This window comes from Panthera leo, chromosome C2 (assembly GCF_018350215.1).
Source record: "Panthera leo isolate Ple1 chromosome C2, P.leo_Ple1_pat1.1, whole genome shotgun sequence".
Lineage (NCBI taxonomy): Eukaryota > Metazoa > Chordata > Mammalia > Carnivora > Felidae > Panthera > Panthera leo.
The window spans coordinates 115,910,412-115,933,272 of record NC_056687.1 but is presented as its reverse complement, the minus strand read 5'-3'; the positions used below and the strand labels follow the sequence as shown (position 1 = coordinate 115,933,272).

At 38.3% G+C, this 22,861-nt stretch overlaps 1 pseudogene; it reads right to left on the bottom strand.

Moving 5' to 3' along the window:
* Positions 1–19,422, bottom strand: part of LOC122229335 — a 47,781-nt pseudogene extending 28,359 nt beyond the window's left edge.
* Between the last annotated feature and the right edge of the window lie 3,439 nt (positions 19,423–22,861).

Here is a 22,861-nt window from a genome sequence, read left to right as displayed (position 1 = left end):
CTCTGTGTTTTCCTTTGAACTAGAGTTTATAATAGATACAGACGGTGCATTCCTTTGTGGGACTGCCCTGTTTTGTTTCCAGCCTCAACTGCACACTCCTGCCAAACCAACCATTTGTCATGTCTCGTCGATCGCTCCACAGCTGCCAACTGCAGCGGCTTCTCTGGGGTTGGCTCTCTGCTAACGTTCACGGCTGAGGCAAGTTTCTTTGGCGCCCAAGTTTTAGTTCTAGTCAATGAACATTTATTGAGCATCTGAAATTTGCCAGACACTGTATGAGGACCTTAGATTTAAAAATGAAGAAGATCGTGGGGCGCCCGGGTGGCTCCATCGGTTAAGCGGGGGACTCTTGATCTCGGTTGGGGTCATGATCTCGAAGTTTCTGAGTTTGAGCCCCGCATGGGGCTTGGCACTGATGGTGTGGAGCCTGTATGGGATTCTCTCTTTTTCTCTGACCCTCCCCTGCTTGTGCTCGTCTCTCTCAAAATAAATAAAATTTAAAAAAATTGTAGAAAATCATTTTTACCTTTGAGGATCTTTGAGTCAAGGGTGAGGAGAGAAACACATTGATAGATCAATGCAGTGAAAGGTGCTAAATGTCACAGTTGGGGTCCTATAGGATTTAGCCTAAACGGAGGGAAAGGAGGTTTCCTCATTGCTGGGACTTGCTAACACTTATGGGTCCCTGGTACGTGTATATTCAGCGACTCTCTCACGAGAAGCAAGTGGTCTGTAGGTTGAATCATGAGAATATCAGATGCTGATAAAAATCCTTTTTTTTTAATTAAAAAAATTTTTAAATTTATTTTCAGAGAGTCAGAGACAACATGAGTGAGGGAGGGGCAGAGAGAGAGAGAGAGAGAGAGAGAGAGAGAAAGAGAGAGGGAGGGTGAAAGTCCCAAGCAGGCTCCCCACTGCTAGCACAGAGACCGATGTGGGACTTGAACTCACAAACTGTGAGAACATGATCTGAGCCGAAAAGAAGAGTCAGATGCTTAACTGACCGAGCCACCCAGGTGCCCCGCTGATACAAATTCTTAAATAACCACATAAAAATTTTGTCTGGGACAGGAACTTCATACATCTCACTCTTGGTGTGGGTTTCTTTTTAAATGCAGAGTTCCAAGCTCTAAACTCTAATCAGAGTTATTGCTTCAGGAGGTTTGTGTCTAAAAAAATTTTTTTAATGTTTACTTATTTTGGGGAGGGAGAGAGAGAGAGAGAGCTGACAGCAGAGAGCCTGATGTAGGGCTCGAACTCACAAACTGAGAGATCATGACCTGAGCCGAAACCAAGAGTCAGACGCTTAACCAACTGAACCATCTTCTCCCACCACTCCTCCCACACCCCCAGGAAATTTGTTTCTAATGAGTATTCAAGATATTTCTGATGCTGCAGGGCTACAGACCTAGCCCTTCCTTCACAAACGTCAACATCAGCCTTCTGGGTTGTAACAACTGCGTTTCACCTGGCAACCGTCTTCTCTTTTACCCTTTCCTCACTACCTTACAGAAAACTTATTTTCCCAGAAATCTTTCTCATTTTGAAGATATTCTCCCTTTAAACAACGGGAAGACATCATTATGTTTGGTGGGGAGGACAGCCTCCAAGCACAGATGTCCTTCCTCTATTGTTCCGGATAAAAGATGGAACTGCAAAGCCAACTGTAGGTGCCAGTGCATTGCATCCTGCTTCCTCACTTGTTAATGACCAATCTCTTTGAAACGCTCACACACAGTAGATTGGAGTTGTGAATGGCAATCCTAGGAAACAGTGATCACTGGTTTGGGGGCATTTATACCAGCATAAAGCAGCCCATTGTGGGAATCTGCCATTTCCATCAGGTTATGTGTTAGCTCTAATTGAGAAGCCTTCTGCTATTACCCCAGTTGGATATGGTCCTTTATTCCTCAGGGCTTTATTTATTTATTTTTGGCACTTCCTCTTATCTATTATACTTAATTCTTTCTTGAAATATATTCTGCTGGAAGATAGAATCTGAGCTCTGAAAGGGACCTTACCTTGTCTCTGAAAATACAGAGCAAGATCAAGTCAGGAATGTGAGCTAGAAACCACGGGTCCTGCCTGCCTGCCTCCGGCCAAATTATAACTAACTTTTTGTAGAGCACTTCATGCATTCAAAATGCATTTTTTTTTTACATATTATATTATTTAATTCTCATACTTCTCCTGTGAGTTAGTTATTCATAAATATTTCACAGGTAGAAAAATAGGGCGCAGAAGTCAAATGACTGGCCAAAGATCACAGAGCAAGCAGAGGGGAAATAAAAAAAAATCAAAAGCAGGCCTTCAACCGTTAAATTCTGTGATGTTCCTGTATCTTGTAAATGTACAGTGTCACCCCCTACAGCCTGTGTCAGTCCCCTGGAAACCAAAGGTTTTCTTCATCTTTACACCCGCACCCCCAATGACTCTTTCATCTGGCATAAGGGGAGTTTAATGTGTTTATTATTCGGTTGAACAGAATTTGTTTTTTGGGTGTCTGTTGAGTATTCATTTGTTTTCCTTAACAAAACATGTGTATTTTACTTTCCAAGCTGGCCTTCAAAGTTCAGAAGTAAGCAAATAACAGAAAAGCAAAGCAAACAAAACAACAAAAACGAACCAGCATTTCCTCCAAAAAAGAACGCAATGCCATTTAAGCTTCAGTTACACTTCTCGCTGCCCTGGGAGCAGCCACGCCAGGGCCCGAGGCCTCTGGCTGATCCAGGGCCCATTTTGAGTTCCCCCCATTGTTCTTGGCACCACGGCTCCTGTGTAGCAAGCAGGATATTCGACTTGACAAGGCTCTTTCTTTCTGGATCAGGGAGGGAGCAAGGTTCTTGTCAGTTTGAATCACGAGTCCACACTTGGCGGAGCCGACTGGACAGGCCCAGTGGGGGAAGGGGCCATGTGCGCGCCATCCGTGCGCGCGTCACGTGGGCCTGTCTCCCCATCTCGCAAATAACTCCACTGGCTTCAAGCTACCCTGCTCCGAGAGGGCCTGTTTACCATTTGGCCAGCTGATCCGCTTCTGAAGCTGAATCTCCTCGTTATCCAGCAGCTAAAATTGTACTTTCAGGCTTCATCCCTCTACCGCGATTTTTCTCACAGCGGCAGCTGAGAATATCCAGTTCTGCAATTCTCAGGGTTTTACTGTTTTAAAACACATTTCTAAGGATATATATATATATATATATATATATATATATGCCTTTTTTGGAGTCCACGTCAAAAGGCTTTCAGAAGTCATCAAAAAAAAAAAAAAAATCCCCCAACTGAAAACTTAGTATATGTTGTTCTAAAAAATGTTTTGTCTTTATTATTATTTTTTGAAAAAACTGAGGTTTAGAAGAATAACATAGAATTAATGAAAGGTACAGTCTGGGAATTTTGATTGGGTAACGAAGAAAACAAAAGTGTTCACGTTACTTTATCTCTTTATCCCTAAAAGTTCGCACTTCAGTTGTGTTTGTTGGAAGAGGAAAGAAGAAAGTTTGATTGGTTGCGAATTCTCACACGTGTCTGAAAAATAAGTAATCTGGTTCCATGTTTCTTTACATGGACCTTGAGAACACTATTTTTGATTATCATATGAATGTGAAATTCTATCCTTTGCCGTTTTTTTTGTTCCCTACTAGCGAAATGGCAAGAAAGCCTTTTTTCTGAGCCCATGCAAACCACTCTTTACAATGTTTTTATGGCAACAGAACCGGTCACTAGCTATTTGTGATTTAATTACAGAATTTTGTGATGCTGATTATCCACCCAACTTGCTAAATATGTCAACAAACCAGGTAATTAAGGGAAGGAAAAAGGAAAATGGCTGATAATGTTAAATTCAGTCAAAACAATTGTTCTGTGCTTTTTTGCATCCTTTTCAATAATGTTTTCTGCTGAAACTAAAACTCAAATAATAAAATCACACTTTGCGTAACAAACATGATTTTTTTTTGTCTAGTTTCCTGATCCTCAACGAAAATTTACCACACTTTTGCAGGCATATCTGAAGCTGAACTTGCAGTCAATTTTTTTCAACAGGTGATAATTATAAAAACATGGCTCTTTGGGACTTTTGGCCATGCTCTTTTTCACTTTTTCATTCCCTTGTTTTAGTTACGTTCGGCTTGTCCCCTTTGCCAGAAACTTATAGGGGCAATATACTATTATTATTCTATTACCAACTTAGCTACACTTTGGGTGTAGCTTTTTCTCATTGGGGTACCTTATGGGATTTCTCTGATGCACTAAATCATTACTGCCATAATTCACTGATAATTAGTTTTTGAGTATTTACTAACCTGGATGGTACCCAACAGGGCGCTCTGATACTGCTTCATTGTTTAGTTATCATTATAGTTCCAGCCCTAAAAGATTTTGTAGTCTAAAACCACTAATAGAACAGTCTAAACCCGTTAATATAGAGGTTAGTGATTGCTCATAAAATTGAGAAAAGAACTAAACAGATACGAATATGTAACTCATCACATAAATTTGGAGCTACATAGTATTTAGGATCAAGGTCAGATGAGAGCTGAGCCAACAGATAAAATCCAGACCAGTCAAGCAGAGATTAAAGTGCAAAGCAAAACAATGTAGAGAGCAGAATTTTTCCCCCATGGGGGTCTTCAGGATAGTGAGAATGTCTCCTGTTGTAAACAGATGTTCCGAGAAGTTGTTATGAAATTATTCAGAGTTGAGAAAGTGTCTGTGCCCAGTAGATGGAGGAGGCTTTCATATTAATCCTGAAAAACAAGCATTGCTTAAAACCTGTGTTGCTCACTAACCTTGGAGTATGTAACTTGAGGATTAGAGTCTCACTCTCTCAGTTTTTGAGAGGAGATCGAGAAAGGGTACTTACTTTGCTACCGCTTGATACTACTGGAAATACGTTGGGTGACAGGAACCACCAACTTCCTAGGATGTTAGAGAAGCCCCTGAATGAGAGCAGTAGAGCCCAGCATTGGGTAGGGGAGTCAGTGATAGAGGAATGAGAGGAAGTCACAATTAGGAAAATCTCATTCTCCGATCCAGTTCATAGATTTCCCAAGTGCAAGTTGATGCAACACAAAAGTGAACGAAAATTTGTTTTGACTTGTCGTTTTGCTGTGTTTGTTTAGTTATGATATATAGCTGTGTATTCCATTAAAAATGTAAAAACAAATGTTGAAATAGTTCAGAGATGATCAGATGAACTATCTGCAGGAGAGACAATAAAGAGCATTCTAAAATGGAATATAAAATCATCTGTAAAAAGCTAGACTTTGAAACAACTGAGCACACTCACATGTGTTACGAGTTAGTGGTCTTGTGATTTTCAAATTATGCCACTGTACATAATAGAGCGTTGTTTGATAGACCTCACTAAGTGGCCTGGCACTAAACCAGATCTGTCATCTACAGGAGAAGAAGGCAATTCCAATTTCATCTAAATAAGCTCATATTAAAATAAGGAAAAACAAATGTGACACAGCTGCAGTAGTTTGGCCAAGTCAAAAATGCTTACAAATATTTTATGTCTGTAATATAAGACTGCTTACTAATGGGAGGATCTTATGTGTAAAGAGTGCCAGATTGCCTCTGATATAAGTTGGTAATAAAAACGCTATAGGGTTAGTATTTATGATCCCTGTAGGTTATAATAACATGCTTCCTGTGTTATTGCTTTAACAGACACTAAGAAAAAAAATCTATACAGTGTGGTCACTTTCCTTAAATAGCATGTATGACATGTGCACAATCAGCTAGGACATTGAATCAACATTTTATCAGAACTTGTTACACATCTTGTAAGCCACAGTTTATATAAACATGTGCCTTTTCTTTCCTGAAGAGAACGTCATGCGTGCTCTGGATCATGCTATGTTCCACTGACATACAAACAGGGAAGCATGCAAAATGAATAAATGTCATGTTTTAGTCAATACCTACAGTGTTCTTTAGTAGAAGGGGAAAAAGAATGTAGCTAAGTTAAAGCAATATAATAAATGATGAAGTTCTGAGGTTTGTTAATAAAGACACCTTATTTATTATGCAAAGTCAAGGAATTTCCCCTGGGGAAAAGAAAATGTAACATAACTCTACTGATGTATTTGAAACAACAAAAAAAATAGTCTCCTAAAGGGAATGGTGCAATTCCTATCACTTCAATCTGCTTGGCAACTATGAAATATGGGAATAACCTCAAGGAAAATAACCCAACCGTTCTGTAGATCATTAAGCAAAGGGGGGGATTGTTGTGACATTTTGGTTTTGAAGTCAACAAAGGATTTAAGTGTGATTATTTAATGGATATTATGTTAGGAGACACATATATGGATGCTTGTAATGTCAATCCTGAAGTATGGAGATTACTTCTATCTCAGTTGAACACTGAGGTGTTCCTATAAGAGTGTCATCAACATTAAATTTGAATCCCCCCACCCTCAGACCAATCCCCGCCAACTCATTTACCTCTTGACTTTTAACTGGGGATATTTCTGGAGGATGAATCCCACAGAGTGGCTCTACTGAAGGTGATGTCAGGTTTTATTGCAAGCCTGGAAAGACACTTTTAGGCAGGCACGGACATATGGCACCCCTTCAACCACATATAGGCTGACTATTCTACCTCTATGCTGGGCTGGCCCATCCACAAGTTTTCCTCTTGGGAAAATGTTCTGCAAGCATTTTTGATAGGAACAAATGGGACTTCTATCTACTCCATAGTTAGGGTGAGATTCAGCAATTAAATAGAAAGTGATATAGTTTGGAGTCAGATATGCAAAAATTGAGATTGTGTGGTAGGCAGGATTCCAAGATGACCTCAAAGAGTCCTGGCCTTTCACATGCATAATATAGTCCTTTCCCTATTAGTGTGGGTGGGACTTGCGAATATCATGGGGTATTAATCCCATGATTCTATTATATTAAATGACAAAAGTGAAGTAATTTTACAGATGTGATTAGTTCTTAATTAGTTGATTTTGAATTAATCAAAAAAGGAATTATCCTGTGTGGGCTGAATTAATCAGGTGAGCCATTTCAAAAAGAGTCTAGAGGCAAGACACAAGGAGACTCAAACAGACACAAACAGACTCTCTCCTGTTTGCCTTGAAGAAGCAAGTGCCAATGGCGTGGAAAGGGACATGTGCCAGAGAAGGGAGCTTCAGTCCACACAGCTGCAAGAAACTGAATTCTTTTGTTTTTTAATTTTTTTGTTTTACATTTATTTATTTTTGAGAGACAGAGACAGAACGTGAGTAAGGGAGAGGCAGAGACAGAGAGAGACAGAATCCCAAGCAGGCTCCAGGCTCTGAGCTGTCAGCACAGAGCCCGACGCGGGGCTCGAACCCACGAGCTGTGAGATCATGACCTGAGCCGAAGTCGGACGCTTAACCAACTGAGCCACCCAGGGGCCCCAAGAAACTGAATTCTGCCTACAACCAGTGAAGAGGACTCTGGGATAACACGAGATTATACCTCCCGTCAATACTCTGATGTAAATTTTGTGAGACCCTGAGCAAATTACCCAGCTAAACCGTGCTCAGACCCCACAGAAATGGTAAAATAATGAATAGTGGGTGTGTGTTGTTTTAAGCGCCTAAGTTCGGGTACAGACTTCTTTGTTACACGGCCAATACCAATAGCCTACCATTCTCTTTGTCAGTGTTTAGCTGGTCTTGCTCCCAGGAAAATTTTTACTGAACTGAAGTCCATATCCTTCAGTTCAGTGTGCTAAGGAGAAAGAACTGTTGGAAAACCTCCTCCTTATAATAATAACTTAGTAACTTTTTTCTTCCACTCTAGTTTATACATCAAGAAATCTGGATTCCCTTAACTTTTATATGTAAAACACCTAACCTCCACATTCAAATAACATTCCTATAATACATATTTTCAGTTCTTAAGATGTTCCTTTCTGAATAGCTTCAGTTTTCCCACATATCCTGTGTTGACTTAAATGGATTTAAGATCCCATAAGGAACTTGCCACCGAGAGTGGAATAGAGGCGTGTGTCCTTGCCCTTGTACCTCATGCATTCTTGCATGCTATATATAGGAAAATATCTCATTTGTTTGGCCTTTTGTCTACTTGTTGATTTGTTACAATTTGTAATGCCAGCTGGAAATTGTTGATTCAATTTCAGTTTGGGTGTGCATTCCAACTCATGTGTCTTCTCTTTGTCATTGAAACCATTGCAGATGTTTCCCAATTTTAACTCTGTAGTTTATTTCAGATCCAGTAGAACCAGGCAGGTATTGATAGCTTGTCATTGTTTTCTGTTTTGCTTCATTTTGTTTTAATTGTGGTAAAAAACAAAACAAAACAAAACAAAACAAAACAAAACAAAACAATCTTAACCCTTCTAAGAGTACAGTTCACTGGTGCCACGTGTATTCACATTGTTGTGCAACCAATCTCTGGAACTTTGTCATTTTGCATAAATGAAATGCTACACCCATTAGACAACTGCCCATTTCCCAGTCCTCCCAGGCCCTAGCAACCACCATTCATTTTTATGTTTATATGAATTTGAATATTCTGAATACTTCATATAAATGGAGTCATATGGTATTTATCTTTGTCTTTTTGTGACTAGCTTATTTTGCTTAGCATAATGTCCTCAAATTTTATCCATTTATTGCTCAGAGTTCTATATTAGAGTTCTCCAGAGAAACAGAATCAATAGGAGATTATACATATATATGTGTATATACATATGTATATATACACATACACACACACATAGAGAGAGAGAGATAGAGAGAGAGATAGAGAGAGAGAGATGATATAGAGATAGAGATAGAGATAGAGATAGAGATAGAGATAGAGATAGAGATAGAGATGAGATAGTGATAGAGATAGAGATTTTAAGGGATTATCTCATACAGTTATAGAGTCTGGAAGTCCAAAATCCACAGGAATGGCAAGCTAAAAGCCCCAGGGAAAAGTCAATGCTGTGGTTTACATCCATAGGTTGTCAGGCTAAAGACCCTTCAAAAGAGCTGTTGTTGTAGTTCATGTCCAAATGTCCTCTGCTAGTATTATTTTCTTTTTTAAAGCTGAATAACACTTCATTTTGTGCATATAACACATTTTGTTTATGCACTCATCTGTGGATGGATACTTGGAGTGTTTTCATCTCTTGGCTATTGTAAATAGTGCTGCTAGGAACCTAGGTGTGCAAATATCTCTTCAAGATTCTGCTCTCAATTCTTATGGGTATATGCACATAAGTGGAAGTGTTAAATCATACAATAGTTCTAATTTTAACTTTTTGAGGGACCATCATACTGTTTTTTATAGTGACTACACCATTTTCCATTCCCACCAATAGTGTGCCAAGATTTCCGATTTCTCCCCATCCTCATCAACACTTGTTATTCATTTGTTATTTTGTTTTGTTTTTGTTTTACCAGTAGCCATTCTCACAGGTGTGAGGTAATATTTTGTTCTAGCTCTGATTTGCATTTTTCTAATGATCAGTGATGTTGTGTATCTTTTCCTTTGCTTGTTGGCCACTTGTGTCACCTCTTTGGAGAAACGTCTATTCAAGTTCTTTGTACATTTTCTCATTGGGTTATTTGTTGCTGTTGTTGAGTTTTCGAAGTTCTTTGTATGGTATGGATATTGGCCCTTAGTAGATACATGACTTGCAAACATTTTGTCCTATTATGTAGGTTGCCTTTACACTGATTGGGTTCTTTTATATGCAGAAGTTTTTATGTTTGATGTGGTTCCATTAGTCTATTTTTTTTGTTGTTGTTCTTGCCTGTGCTTTGATGTCATATTAAAAAAAAAATACTTGCCAATCCAATGTAATGAAGGCTTTTTTCTGTGTTATTCTAGGAGTTTTATAGTTTTAGGTCTTCCATTTAAGTCTTTGATCTGGTTTGAGCTAATTTTTGTATATGATGTGAGCTCACAATCCGGCTTCATTCTTTTGCATGAGGATATCCAGTCTTCCTGATGCCATTTGTTGAAGAGACTGTTCTTTCTCTCAGTGGCACCCTTGTGGAAAATCATTTAACCATAAACGTGAGGGTTTATTTTTGGGATCTCTGTTCTATTTTATTGGCCTTTACGTCTGTCATTATGCCAGTATCATACTGTTTTGATTATTGTAGCTTTGTAATATGTCTTGAAATCAGGAAGTATAAGATCTATAACTTTGTTCCTCTTTTTCAAGATTTTCTTGGCTATTCGGTGTCTCTTGAGAATTCACATGAATTTTAAGATGGATTTTTCTGTTTCTTCAAAAATGTTATTGAGATTTTGATAGGGATTGCATTAAAACCGTAGATCACTTTGAGTGGTATTGACATCATAACATTACTAAATCTTTCAATCCATAAACAGGGGCTGTCTTTCCCTTTCATTGTTTTCTGTAATTTCCTTCAGCAGCATTTCTTAATTTCCTTCAGTCTTCAGTGTACAAGTCTCTTACCTCCATGATTAAGTTTTTTCCTAAATATTTCTTCTTTCTTACGCTATTGTAAGTAAACTTGTTTTTTAAATTTCCTCTTTGAATCATTCATTGTTAACATATAGAAACACAACTGAATATTGTGTATTGATTTTGTATCCTGAAACTTTGCCAAATTCATTTATTATTAGTTCTAATGTGTATTTCTGTGGGATCTTTATAGGGTTTTCTACCCATGACATCATTTTGTCTTGAATAGAGATATTATTTTCTCGTTTTGATTTGGATGCTTTTTTTTTCTTGCCTAATTGCTCTCGATAGGACTTCCAGCATTATGTTGAATAGAAGTGACAAAACCATACACCTTCCTCTTATTCCTGATCTTTTTTTGGGTTTAGTTCTTTTTTTTCTAGTTCTTTAAGTTATAAAATTAGGCTCTTGATTTGAAATCTTTCTTTTTTATTGTAAGCAATAACAACTATATATTTCTATTTTAGCACTGTTTTCACTGCATCCCATAGTTTGGAATGTCATATTTTTATTTTCATTTGTGTCAAAATATTTTCTAAGTTCTCTTGTGATTTCTTTTTTGACTCATTGGTTGTTTCAAAATGTCTTATTTCATTTCCACATATTTATAGATTTTCCAGTTTTCCTTCTATTGATTTTTAGTCGTGTTCCATTTTGATCAGAAAAGATGCGTAGTGTGATTTCAATTTTATTAAATTTACTAAGACTTGTTTTGTAGCATAAAATGCACTCTGCCCTGGAGAATGTTCCCTGTATACTTGAGAAGAGTGTATATTTTGCTGTTGGTGGGTAGAGTTTTCTCTCTATGTCTGTTAGATCCCATTGGTGTAAGATGTTGCTCACGTGTTGATTTTCTGTCTGGTTATTTTGCTGTTGTTTTTTAATTGTGAAGTTTACTTCTGCACAATTTGTTTGATTACTTCTACTGTACAGTTTGTTTGATCTTTCTCTAATTCTCTAATTGGTTTCTAAGTAAGTTTTTTTTCTTTTATTTTTGGTGTTTGTGGGGGTGGATATGGGGGAAGGAATGGAGAGAGAAGAATAGCGTCACATAGACTGTTATAGAAACAAGAAAATGATTGGGCTATAGAATGGCAAACTCAGCAACTTCCTCCAGAGCTTTCTGAGTGGTTGACTCAAACATTCATCATCTGCCTAAAGCTATACATATTACTGTCTAAAGTAGGAGGGCAGATACCTGAGATTCCCAAATGAGTCCTGGGGCCAGAGAAATGGGGCAAGGATTCCATACAGCTTAAACCTTCTGTGAGGGATAAGTACTTTAGCACTTGCTGGATAATCTGCATACCTTAAAGCAGACCCTGCTCTGCTGCAGGTGCTCATTTCTCCCTCTGTGGACCCTCAACTTCTGCAATCATCGTTCCTTCATCAGACATTGTATTTATTGCCGTGCGTAGATACCCTCATTTGGGTTAATGAAATGTAAAGAAGGAAGAAGAAGAAGAAGAAGAAGAAGAAGAAGAAGAAGAAGAAGCATCAAGATATAAAAAGGGAAAACTAATTCAAGTGGAAGAGAATTAATATAAGAAAAAGAAAATATTAAAATAGTTATAATGGAGATTTTATTTATTTTTAGGTACTCTGTATACCCTACATGGGGCTGGAACTCACCACCCCAAGATGAAGCATCGCATGCTCTTCCTCCTGAGCCAGTCAGGTGGTCCTTCTCATGGAAATTTTAAATAATAGAATTCAAAAATCAGTAAAATAGGCAGCACTGGAGAAATTCCTGGAAGTTAGACTTAATTTTCCATGTGTCACTTTCCATCTTTCATTTATTAAGTTGATTTTCTTTTTTTTTAATGTTTATTTATTTTTGAGAGAGAGAGAGAGAGAGACAAAGTGTGAGCAGGGGAGGGGCCGAGAGGGAGGGAGACACAGAATCTGAAGCAGGCTCCAGGTGCTGAACTGATAGCACAGAGCCCCACATGGGGCTCGAACTCACATTGGTAGGATCATGACCTGAGCCGAGGTCGGACGTTTAACCAACTGAGCCACCCAGGTGCCCGTATTAACCTGATTTTCCAAACCAGTGATTTAGATTTCAAAGTGTGGTCCCTGGACCAGCAACAATAGTAGCAACTGAGAACTTGCTAGAAATGCAAAGTCTTGAGCCTCAATGTAGACCTACTGAATTAGAAGGTTTGGGTATGGAACCCAGAAATCTGTTTTACTGAACCCTGCAGGTGATTCTGAGGCATGCTAGAGTCTGAGACCCATGGCTTGACTACTTACTGGAATCATCTAAGGAATGTTAAGAGCTGCTGGTGACTGGCCGCTCCCCCAGGCAATTCTGACTTAATAGACTTGGGGTGCAGTTTGGGTTTCAGGAGTTTTAAAAGCTCCCCAGGTGATTCTCAGCTACAGATGAGAACCAATGATCTATATCTACTGGGTTCAAACAATTAGATCCCTTTCCAGATCTGGTTAAAGCAGTGGTTTCCAAACACATCTGCTCACTGGGCTCACTTGGTAAACTTCACCAATAACTGATGCACTGAAGCACCCCCAGAGACTGAGAATTAATTGGGATGTGGCCTGAGCCTGAAAAATACAAAAATCAGCTGATTCTGATGTGCAGACAAGTTTGGGAAAGAGTGGGTTAAAGACTCAATTCCCAGTTCTAAAAACTAAATTCCTAGCTTTAAAGTAGACACTAAATTTATGACCTTTATAAAAACTAATGATATATAATTATATATATGTATAACTGAAGTAAGAGTTAACTGCCTCTCAATATCCCTAAACAAAATGGAGATTAAAAAGAAAAAAAAAAGGGTGATTCGTAGCCCAAGGTAAGGTAAAGGGAGCAGTGCTTCTCAACCTTGGCAACACATTAAAATCTCATGGGAACTTTTAAAACTTCCAATACCTAGGCCTCACCTCACGCCAATTAAATCCAATTAAACCAAACCTCTGGGTGTAACTGGGATATCAGTATTGTTTAAATTAAATCAGAACGTTGCGGAGTAATCAAAGTTTCACTATTCCTTAAATCTCCTCCAAAAGGGGAACCCTGTTAGGGCACCTGGGTGGCTCAGTGGGTTAAGCGTCAGACATCGGCTCAGGTCATAATTTCAGTTTGAGCTCAAACCTTGCATCAGACTTGCTGCTGTCAGTGCAAAGCCTTCTTCGGATCCTCTGTTCCCCTCTCTATGCTCTTCCCCTACTCTCTCAAAAAAACTAAAAACAAATACTAAACAAACAAACAATACGGGAATGCTTGAGGACTGTTGGTGGGAATGCAAACTGGTGCAGCCACTCTGAAAAACAGTATCGAGTTTCCTCAAAAAAGTTAAAAATAGAAATATCCCATGACCCAGCAATTGCACTACCAGGCATTTACCCAAAGGATGAAAAAATACTGATTTGAAAGGATACATGCATCCCAATGTTATAGCAATATTATCAACAATAGCCAAACTATGGAAAGAGGCAAAATATCCATCAACCGATGAATGGATGAAGAAGCGACACACACACACACACACACACACACACACACACACGCATGCACACAATGGAATATTACTCATCCATCAAAAAGAATAAAATCTTCCCATTTTCTACGACATGAATGGAACTAGAGTGTTTTATGCTAAGTGAAATAAGTCAGAGAAAGGTGAATATCATATGATATCACTTACATATGGAATTTAAGAAGCAAAAAGGAGGAACATAGGGATGGGGAAAAAAAGAGAAGGAAGCAAACCATAGGAGATTCCTAACTATAGACAACAAACTGAGGGTTGCTGGAGGGGAGGTGGATGGGAAATGGGCTAAAGGCGTGATGGGCATTAAGGAGGGCACTTGTGTTGAGCACTGGGTGTTATATGTAAGTGATGAATCACTAAATTCCACTCCTGAAACCAATATTACACTACATGGTAACTAACTAGAATTTAAATAAAAATTTTTAAAAAATTGAAAAATGAAAAATAAATCTCAGAAGTTTCCACAGGGCACCTGAAGTTGAGAACCATGGGTTAGAGTGTAGCATCACTTCAGGAAAGAAGATTTAGTCATTCCAGTTTTCTTACAGGTCACAGATGAGCTGGACCTGCGTTGTGTGCTCAGGGAAGGAATGACAATGTCACTAGCAGGGGTTATGATGCTGGCACCAGCATAGGACTTTTCCTAATATATGTCTGTCCAGTATACTTTTGGCTTTTATTGTGAGTGATTTGGCATTTGGTGGCTGAATACTACCTACATAAGTCACCTAAAAATCTTTCAATGTTATATTACTACTAAAAGTCAAACATTTGAGCCCCATTCAGCTTATGTTAGTGCTTATGTTAGTGCTTATGTTAGTGCAGTGGTTTTCAACCAGTGGTGATTTGTCCCCGAAAGAATGTATTACAATATCTGGAGATATTTTGATTGTCACAACTGTTGGAAGGGTGGGAATCTTCCATGAACACCTCATAAGTAAAGGCCAGGGAAGCTTCTAAACATCCTATAATGTACAGGACAGCTCCAGACCAAAGAAGAATTATCTAGTCTAAAATGTCAGTAGTGCTGAGGCTGGAAAACCCTGCTTTTGTGGTAAGCCTATAGGCTTCATCTATTTCAGAAGAAAATGTAGATCACAGGTAGAAAGTACATTAAAAAGAAGAATTTGCCTGGAGAAGAGTCCAGAAAAGTCTCTAGAACTTCTTGATAGAAGCAAATACTGTGAATTCAATACCTTGTTCCTAAGGAAAAATAAATTCATCCACAGAGTGGTTTTGAATCGACAAATAATTATTATCACAATATCTATTTGAAGTTTGCTCCTATGTTTCTCAAAGTGAATTCAAACTTACAATATCAAATATATATTTAATGATAGAATCCCACATCTGTGGAAATATATTTAGACCAACCAACAAATCCCCTAGAGTATGTCTTCCATCCATGCTTTTGTTCCCAGGACCCTGAGTGTCCTTTGCTATCTTCTATCCAGCCTAGTCCAAGTACCTTTTTGAAGTCACAGTTAAGGAGTCAAATCCTCCTTTGGCCTAGGACCCTCATGCTAAAAGAGGTATTTCTTCTTCGTGTTCTCAGAATACTCTGTGCACATTTGCATTATAGTATTCATATAAACATTTTAAAATATGCATCTGTCTCCTCAAATAAATAGTTTCTTGAAGGTAGAATATTTGTTCTGTAGTTCCAGGATCTAGCAAAACACCTGGCACATTATATCTACTCAAATTTTTGTTAAATAAACAAATAAAAGATGATACATTTACATCCTTAGTTGTTCCTTATGCAATACTAGGAAAACAACTATTTTGGATGAACTCTTACGTAGGTAAGAGATCTATCATATCAAAAACAGTTTTGAAGTTCACTCAGACACAAAAGTCCACATTTATATTTAGATTCAATTATGGGTTTTGCTTCCTGCCTCTCCTAGTCACTTTCAACCCTCATTTTTAGAGTTCAAGGTCACTGAGCACAAATAATAAGTTATTTCTTTTCCCCATACAAAATGCTGTAAAAACCTAACCTAAATGGATTAGCAAAAAAGCCTTGGAGTTTAATGTGTTTTTTCTAGGCTCATTATTAAAACGATCTTCATATGAATACATTTTGATTGTCTAAAAATATTTGTATACATAAAAAAGAAAAGCTTGAAACTTTGACACTCTGAGAATATATTTTCCAGCTCTTTCTAGCTGTATCCTCCCAAGTCCTAGTTCTAGGTACTCATAAGGTATTTTTAATCATTTCTGTCTGTTCATTTTGATTAAAGGAATTGGGTTGGGGGAGGGGTGAAGAAAGTAAGTTTGCCCTTCCAGAAAGGGCTACAGAAAGTATGTCATTAACATTTTTCTACCGCCAAATTTAGTCATCAGCTTAATTGCTGGGATTTAATTGTTCTCATGAGGTTTTAACAGTGACTGCTTCATTGACCATCTTGTTCTACAAAGACAATATATGTACAGACTCTGAGATTCTATATTGTTTCTGGTAAAAGATCACCATTTAGCTGATAGAGAAAGCAAAATATGTGTTTGTGAGAATTGTGGAGAATAGTCACTGCAAATCTAAGAATACTTCCTTTTCCATCTGTACCTGACAGCTAAAAGTCTCAATGCACCATGTACGGCATATCAAAGTGAGCAGCTAGTCAACAAACCTCTAATAAGACTCTTTCCCTTCACGTACATTTAACAAAAATAGAAAGACCGTTGAAATGCAGACTAAAGAAAAAAACAAGACTGTAAACTTTACATCTGACTCACTAAGGACTTTTTATGTCTTCCTTGCTGCTGAATTTCGATTGTTTATGTACTTTTTGCTGCATTTCTGTGAGTTTTCTTCCTGTTGTCCCAAGATAATTTTGTATCGAGGAGGAGGCGGGAATCGAGGCTTTTGTTCTGGAGGTAAGAGACCAGATTCCTATATATGTACTTTAACATTGCTATTCATACAATGAACATCTGCATAGCATTCTAGTCTTTGTATTTCCCATAAATCATCACTGGATATAGGTTAATTCTAAGTAAAAGACCCTTAAGTCTTATTTCATGCCATTCCATCCACCACAATTATATTTGTATATGTGTATAAATATACAGATTTATGTGTATTGTTCCGGAAGCAAAGTTTTTTTTTTTTTTTTTTTTTTTATGTTTATTTTTTATTTTATTTTTTTTTTTTAATATATGAAATTTACTGTCAAATTGGTTTCCATACAACACCCAGTGCTCATCCCAAAAGGTGCCCTCCTCAATACCCATCACCCACCCTGCCCTCCCTCCCACCCCCCATCAACCCTCAGTTTGTTCTCAGTTTTTAACAGTCTCTTATGCTTTGGCTCTCTCCCACTCTAACCTCTTTTTTTTTTTTTTTTTTTCCTTCCCCTCCCCCATGGGTTTCTGTTATGTTTCTCAGGATCCACATAAGAGTGAAACCATATGGTATCTGTCTTTCTCTGTATGGCTTATTTCACTTAGCATCACACTCTCCAGTTCCATCCATGTTGCTACAAAAGGCCATATTTCATTTTTTCTCATTGCCACGTAGTATTCCATTGTGTATATAAACCACAATTTCTTTATCCATTCATCAGTTGATGGACATTTAGGCTCTTTCCATAATTTGGCTATTGTTGAGAGTGCCGCTATAAACATTGGGGTACAGGTGCCCCTATGCATCAGTACTCCTGTATCCCTTGGATAAATTCCTAGCAGTGCTATTGCTGGGTCATAGGGTAGGTCTATTTTTAATTTTCTGAGGAACCTCCACACTGCTTTCCAGAGCGGCTGCACCAATTCCGGAAGCAAAGTTTAATGGCTCTAGAAACCACTAATTGTGTATTGTGATGTCATAGAAAGAAAAATATAAGATGCATTTCCCAAAGTTATATATACACACATACACATACACATGTGGGGGTGTGCTACTGGATATAGAAAAGTGGGAAGCATGAAGGCTTACTTGAGAGTGGCATTTGCCCACATGTTTTGGATGAGTGGCAAAGACACATACGCATGAGGAAATGCATAAATATATTTTTTAAGCCCCTCCTCCACAAAGTAGGTGAATCAATTGCCTATCAATTAAGTTGTTGAACTAGATCACGTAGGTTTCGTATTTCTATAAATTTTAGGATTCTATGAATGAGATTGCTTTTTTTTTTTTAACGTTTATTTATTTTTGAGACAGGGAGAGACAGAGCATGAACAGGGGAGGGTCAGAGAGAGGGAGACACAGAATATGAAGCAGGCTCCAGGCTCTGAGCTGTCAGCACACAGCCCGACGCGGGGCTAGAACTCACGGACCGCAAGATCATGACCTGAGCCGAAGTCGGCTGCCTAACCGACTGAGCCACCCAGGCGCCCCATGAGATTTTTTTTTAAGCAATGCATACGCCCACCAAATTTTTCATCTGATGGTGAAAGCTGGAATCTCTATCTTTGTGGTCCTCCCAAGTGTGTTCAGATTTTTCTAAACAGAAATTTGTACCCAGTCCATCTTTTTCATTTTCCTCATCACTCGATGGTTAGCTCTTTCTTCGAGTTCTCTATGAATCATTTTTTGAACATTAGAAGTGTTTAGAGATTCAGTAAGGGAAGAAAATTACAGGGAATGTTTCACAAAGTAAGAATATGAAAATCTAGGTGATAACTGGTCTCTTTCAAGGGACATTACTAACATTTTCTTCCAATTTTCTAATTTGCAACAAAGTAGCTTACTTTAAAACATTTCATTATTTAAAATTATTTCAGAGCTGCATAGGCTGCATGGGGAGAGTGACTAGTCCAATTATCTTAGCAGTTATTTCTAACATGTAATGCTGTTCTGGAGGCCCAGTAGCAATCAGACAGTATTGTTTGTCCCTGGAGAAACGTTACTTCATGAAAGGAGGAGTCTCCAATATTTTTTTTTCCTGGAAAATGAAATGGTAGGTCCTAATAATGTACTATTTTATTATTTTAATGTTTACTTATTTACTTTGAAAGAGAGAGCATGAGTGGAGAGGAACAGAGAGAGAGGGGGAAAGAGAGAGAATCCTAAGCAGACTCCACACTGTCGGCACAGAGCCCCAGTGTGGAGCTCAATCTCACAAACTGTGAGATCATGACCTGAGCAGAAATCAAGAGTTGGATGCTTAACTGACTGAACCACCCAGGAGTCCCTAGAGGTATTATTTTAAATTGTAATTCTCTATTCTAACATATACACTTGGTTGCAGATAATAGAATCTATTCTAGTTATTTTAAGTTGTAGAGGATTATTAAGAAATATTAGAAATATAACAGAACTTTTGGAAGCACTGAGGGAATAGATTCTAGGTTCAGCTAACAGTAATTATTCCAATCATCACACTGTAGAACTGACCTTGCCCACATCAGAACCACAGTACTTTTGCTGAAGTCAGCCATTTCCATTGCCAAGCCCAGAACCATGCTTGGTTCCATGACAAGAAAACTGCCAAGGCCACTGGAAATCTCAGATATCTCCATCTCTGCCACTCCACACCTGATGCCCTCTCCTCACATCTGTTCCAAATTAAACCTCATACAAGTGCATCTGATTAGTAGAAAATGCACTTAGCACAGAGGAGGAAAATGTAGATTTAAAAAATTCTATTTTGGAAAAGTTTCCCATGTAGGGGACTACCAAATGTGAGAATGAGATTCAGAAACTTGGAGATAACAACAGGTGACAGTTACCTACTCTACGAACTCTTTAGTAAGCACAACCTCTCAATATTGTGGTGTTACCTTTATAATGGTTTACCATTTTTTGAGGTTCCAGTTTGGGATCTAAAAGTCAGGGTAAGAAAAACCAGCAAGGTAACTGGCTGGCCAACCTTGAAATATACAGAAAACAACAACAACAACAAAAAAACAAGTCAGGACTTGGCCACCCTGTGCTTGATGATCTAACTTAGCAGATATTTAGGCTTCCCTGATACAGCATTGAATCCCATTTCAATATGGAAAACTTGAGTTATCAGGTCAGGACGATTTTAACAAAACTTATTTCTGTAGTTGCTAATGAGGTCCAGATCAAGCCAATAGAAATACAAAGGTTTCAGCTCCCCTGGCTTTTGGACTGTGGAAATTTCCAATTCACTTTTAAACAGTTCTCTACAGAGAGCACATGTTGGCATGATTAAATCATAATAACCTCCCCATAAACACAGTCTTAACTTTCTCTAGGTAATGGTTAGGTGGATATTCTCTCCAACTTCTTCTATATGAATGTGGAAGAATATGGAGTAAGATGAATATAAGAAAGATATAAATAAAATATATAAAAATATATAATGTACATAATATCTAAATATACAAGTAAACAAATGTAAATAATAATATAAAAATACACACTACAGTATTGAGTTTAAAGTAAAATTTATTTTTACACTTCACAAATAAAAAATACCATCTACATTTGTGCTTTCCAGAGAATGAAAGCATTATAATGGAATATTTGAGGACTTAACTCAATTTTACCAGCTTTCTTTCCTTTGGACCATGTATGTGTGGTAAACATTTCATATAAATAACAGCATGTGCTCAAAGTTCAGGCAAGCACATAATTGCTTAATGAAAACAATTAGTAGCATTAGAAAACACTTATCTCGACGTTTTCTTTTTCCATGCCCATGAATGGATCTATGTGAGGAGCATTCACATGCATTTACAGTTTTCTAATATTCCTTTCATAATTTATGTCTCTTGAAGTATTTTCTAGGGCTTATGCCATCTTTATCCCAAGCAAAATCTTCTCTATACTGAATCTGTTTCCCCTACTTTCATGCCAATCTCTCCCCTTTTCATGTTCCCTGGGGCTATAACCACTTCTTATGTTTTGTTCTTTGTTGTTGCTTCTGCCCAATCTCTCCCTGTGTTGCTCTCTCTTTCTTGGTTTTGCTCTATGTATTTATAAGTTTTATAAGGGTTTTCATGTACATATCAGCTCTCCCATATAAACACAATGGACTGTCACCCAGTGGGCTAACAGTAAGGCCAGTCCGTTAAGTGGCAGTGATGGTACAAAGGATAGTATCCAGGAAATGCTGGGATGATGGTCCCTACGTGCTAAAAGGAGCATGTCTTTATTTCTTCATGGGTTGGGACATTTGGTTTCAAGCATTGTTAAGAAAGTTAAGTTTTTAATCCTAAAAGTCAGACTATCATCTAATAACACTGAAGGGAAAAAAAAGAAGGAGACTATTGAGATTTAAGAAAGTTTTCAGGGGTGCCTGGGTGGCTTAGTTGGTTAAGCATCCCACTCTTGATTTTGGTTCAGGTCATGGTTTCATGGTTGTGAGATTGAGCCCCAAATCGGGGTCTGTGCTGAACATGGATCCTGCTTAAGAGTCTCTCTTCCCCTCCATCTGCCCCTCCTCTGCTCACGCACACACACACCACCTCTCTTTCTCTCAAAAAAAAAGTTTTCAGACAAGGGAAATAAATAAATGTTTTTAATTTATTTACCAAATAAATACATGCAATATCACACTCAGACACTTCAAAGGAAAGGAAAATAGAGCTGAAGCCTGAAAGTACAGCTAAAGTAGTATTTAGGAGGTGATAGAGTACAATACATAGTGTGAAGATTGTTTTTCAGCTAGGAAAACAATGTTTGTACTCTCTAAGGACAATTTCATTTTTAATCATTTATATTCCTTTTTTACAAGACCGGGTGCTTAGTGAACAAAATGGTTTTTATTGATTGGTTGATTTTGTTGGGATGGTTTCTGATGACTACATAGCTCATCTGACACAGAATATGATATCACCTTTAGCTCCAGAGGGTTTTCTCCAATTTTCATGAGCAAGAGAGAACAAAAGAAAAAAAAAGAGGGGGGGGGGGCAGAGAGAGAGAGAGAGAAAAGGGGGAGGAGTGAGAGGCAGAGATACTGTGAGTATGTGTCTGTGTGTGTGAAAGAGAGAGAAAGAGAGGGCACTTACATAGGAATTTGGCTAGGTGTTTGAGTTTGCAAAGGCAAATATAGAATGGCTGTTTTCATGGCTTTTATTCTAGCAGGGAATCAATTCTTTGGGAATGATGTATTCTGTCTCAAGGATCAAGGAATTCTTCACAGAAGAGTTGTTTTCTGAACATGGTTTTTAAAGCAGTGTTTTCAAAGTCTAGTTCAGTGGTTCTGAGTGGTTTCTTGCTGAACATTAGAAGTCACCTAGGAAGTATTTAAGTCACACCATTGTCCAAACATCTTGTGAGTGCCACCCCACCTTTCTTCAAGACCCTGGGTTATTCTAATGTGCAGCCTGGGTGGAAAATCACCAGTGCAGGGCTCATTACCTATGTCGGAAATACCCAGGTCCTTGGGATCTCAAGGTATGGGGCCCTTGGAACAGTACTATAAATGATACTTGTAGACCTGGAAGTTTGAAGACCTTAAATGACCAACAAAATTTTCTATAAGGATTGCATCCTACGCAGCGGTAGCAACTTATCCAAACTCAAACAGGCGTGAAGCTGGATGGAGGATGATGAGGCTGAAGATTAAAAGAAGGAGCCCCATTATGAAGAACATATGATGCCAGCCAAGGAGCTTCACTCTTGCCAGGCAGATGAGAGCCACTGAGGGTTTTAAAGGTCCAGGTGACATCTTGAGGGTAAATTTAGAAGGACCATTCTGGTGGGGGTATGTAGGAAGTCCTGAAGCAAGGAAGGCCAATGTAGAGGCTATTGAAAAAGTCCAGGCAATGGACAGAAGAGATGAGAAAATGAAAGATCCTACATACATTTAAAAGAACAATTCACAGAACTTGGAGATGTATTGGGAAGAAGACGAGTAGAGGAAACCTTCCCATGTTTGTTTGCTTGTTTTTTCTTGAGTGGCCATGGCACCACGTGGGTTTTCTACTTGACATGTAATTAAAGGGAATGACACAAACCCAATCCGTGTTCTCTATGAACGTTAAA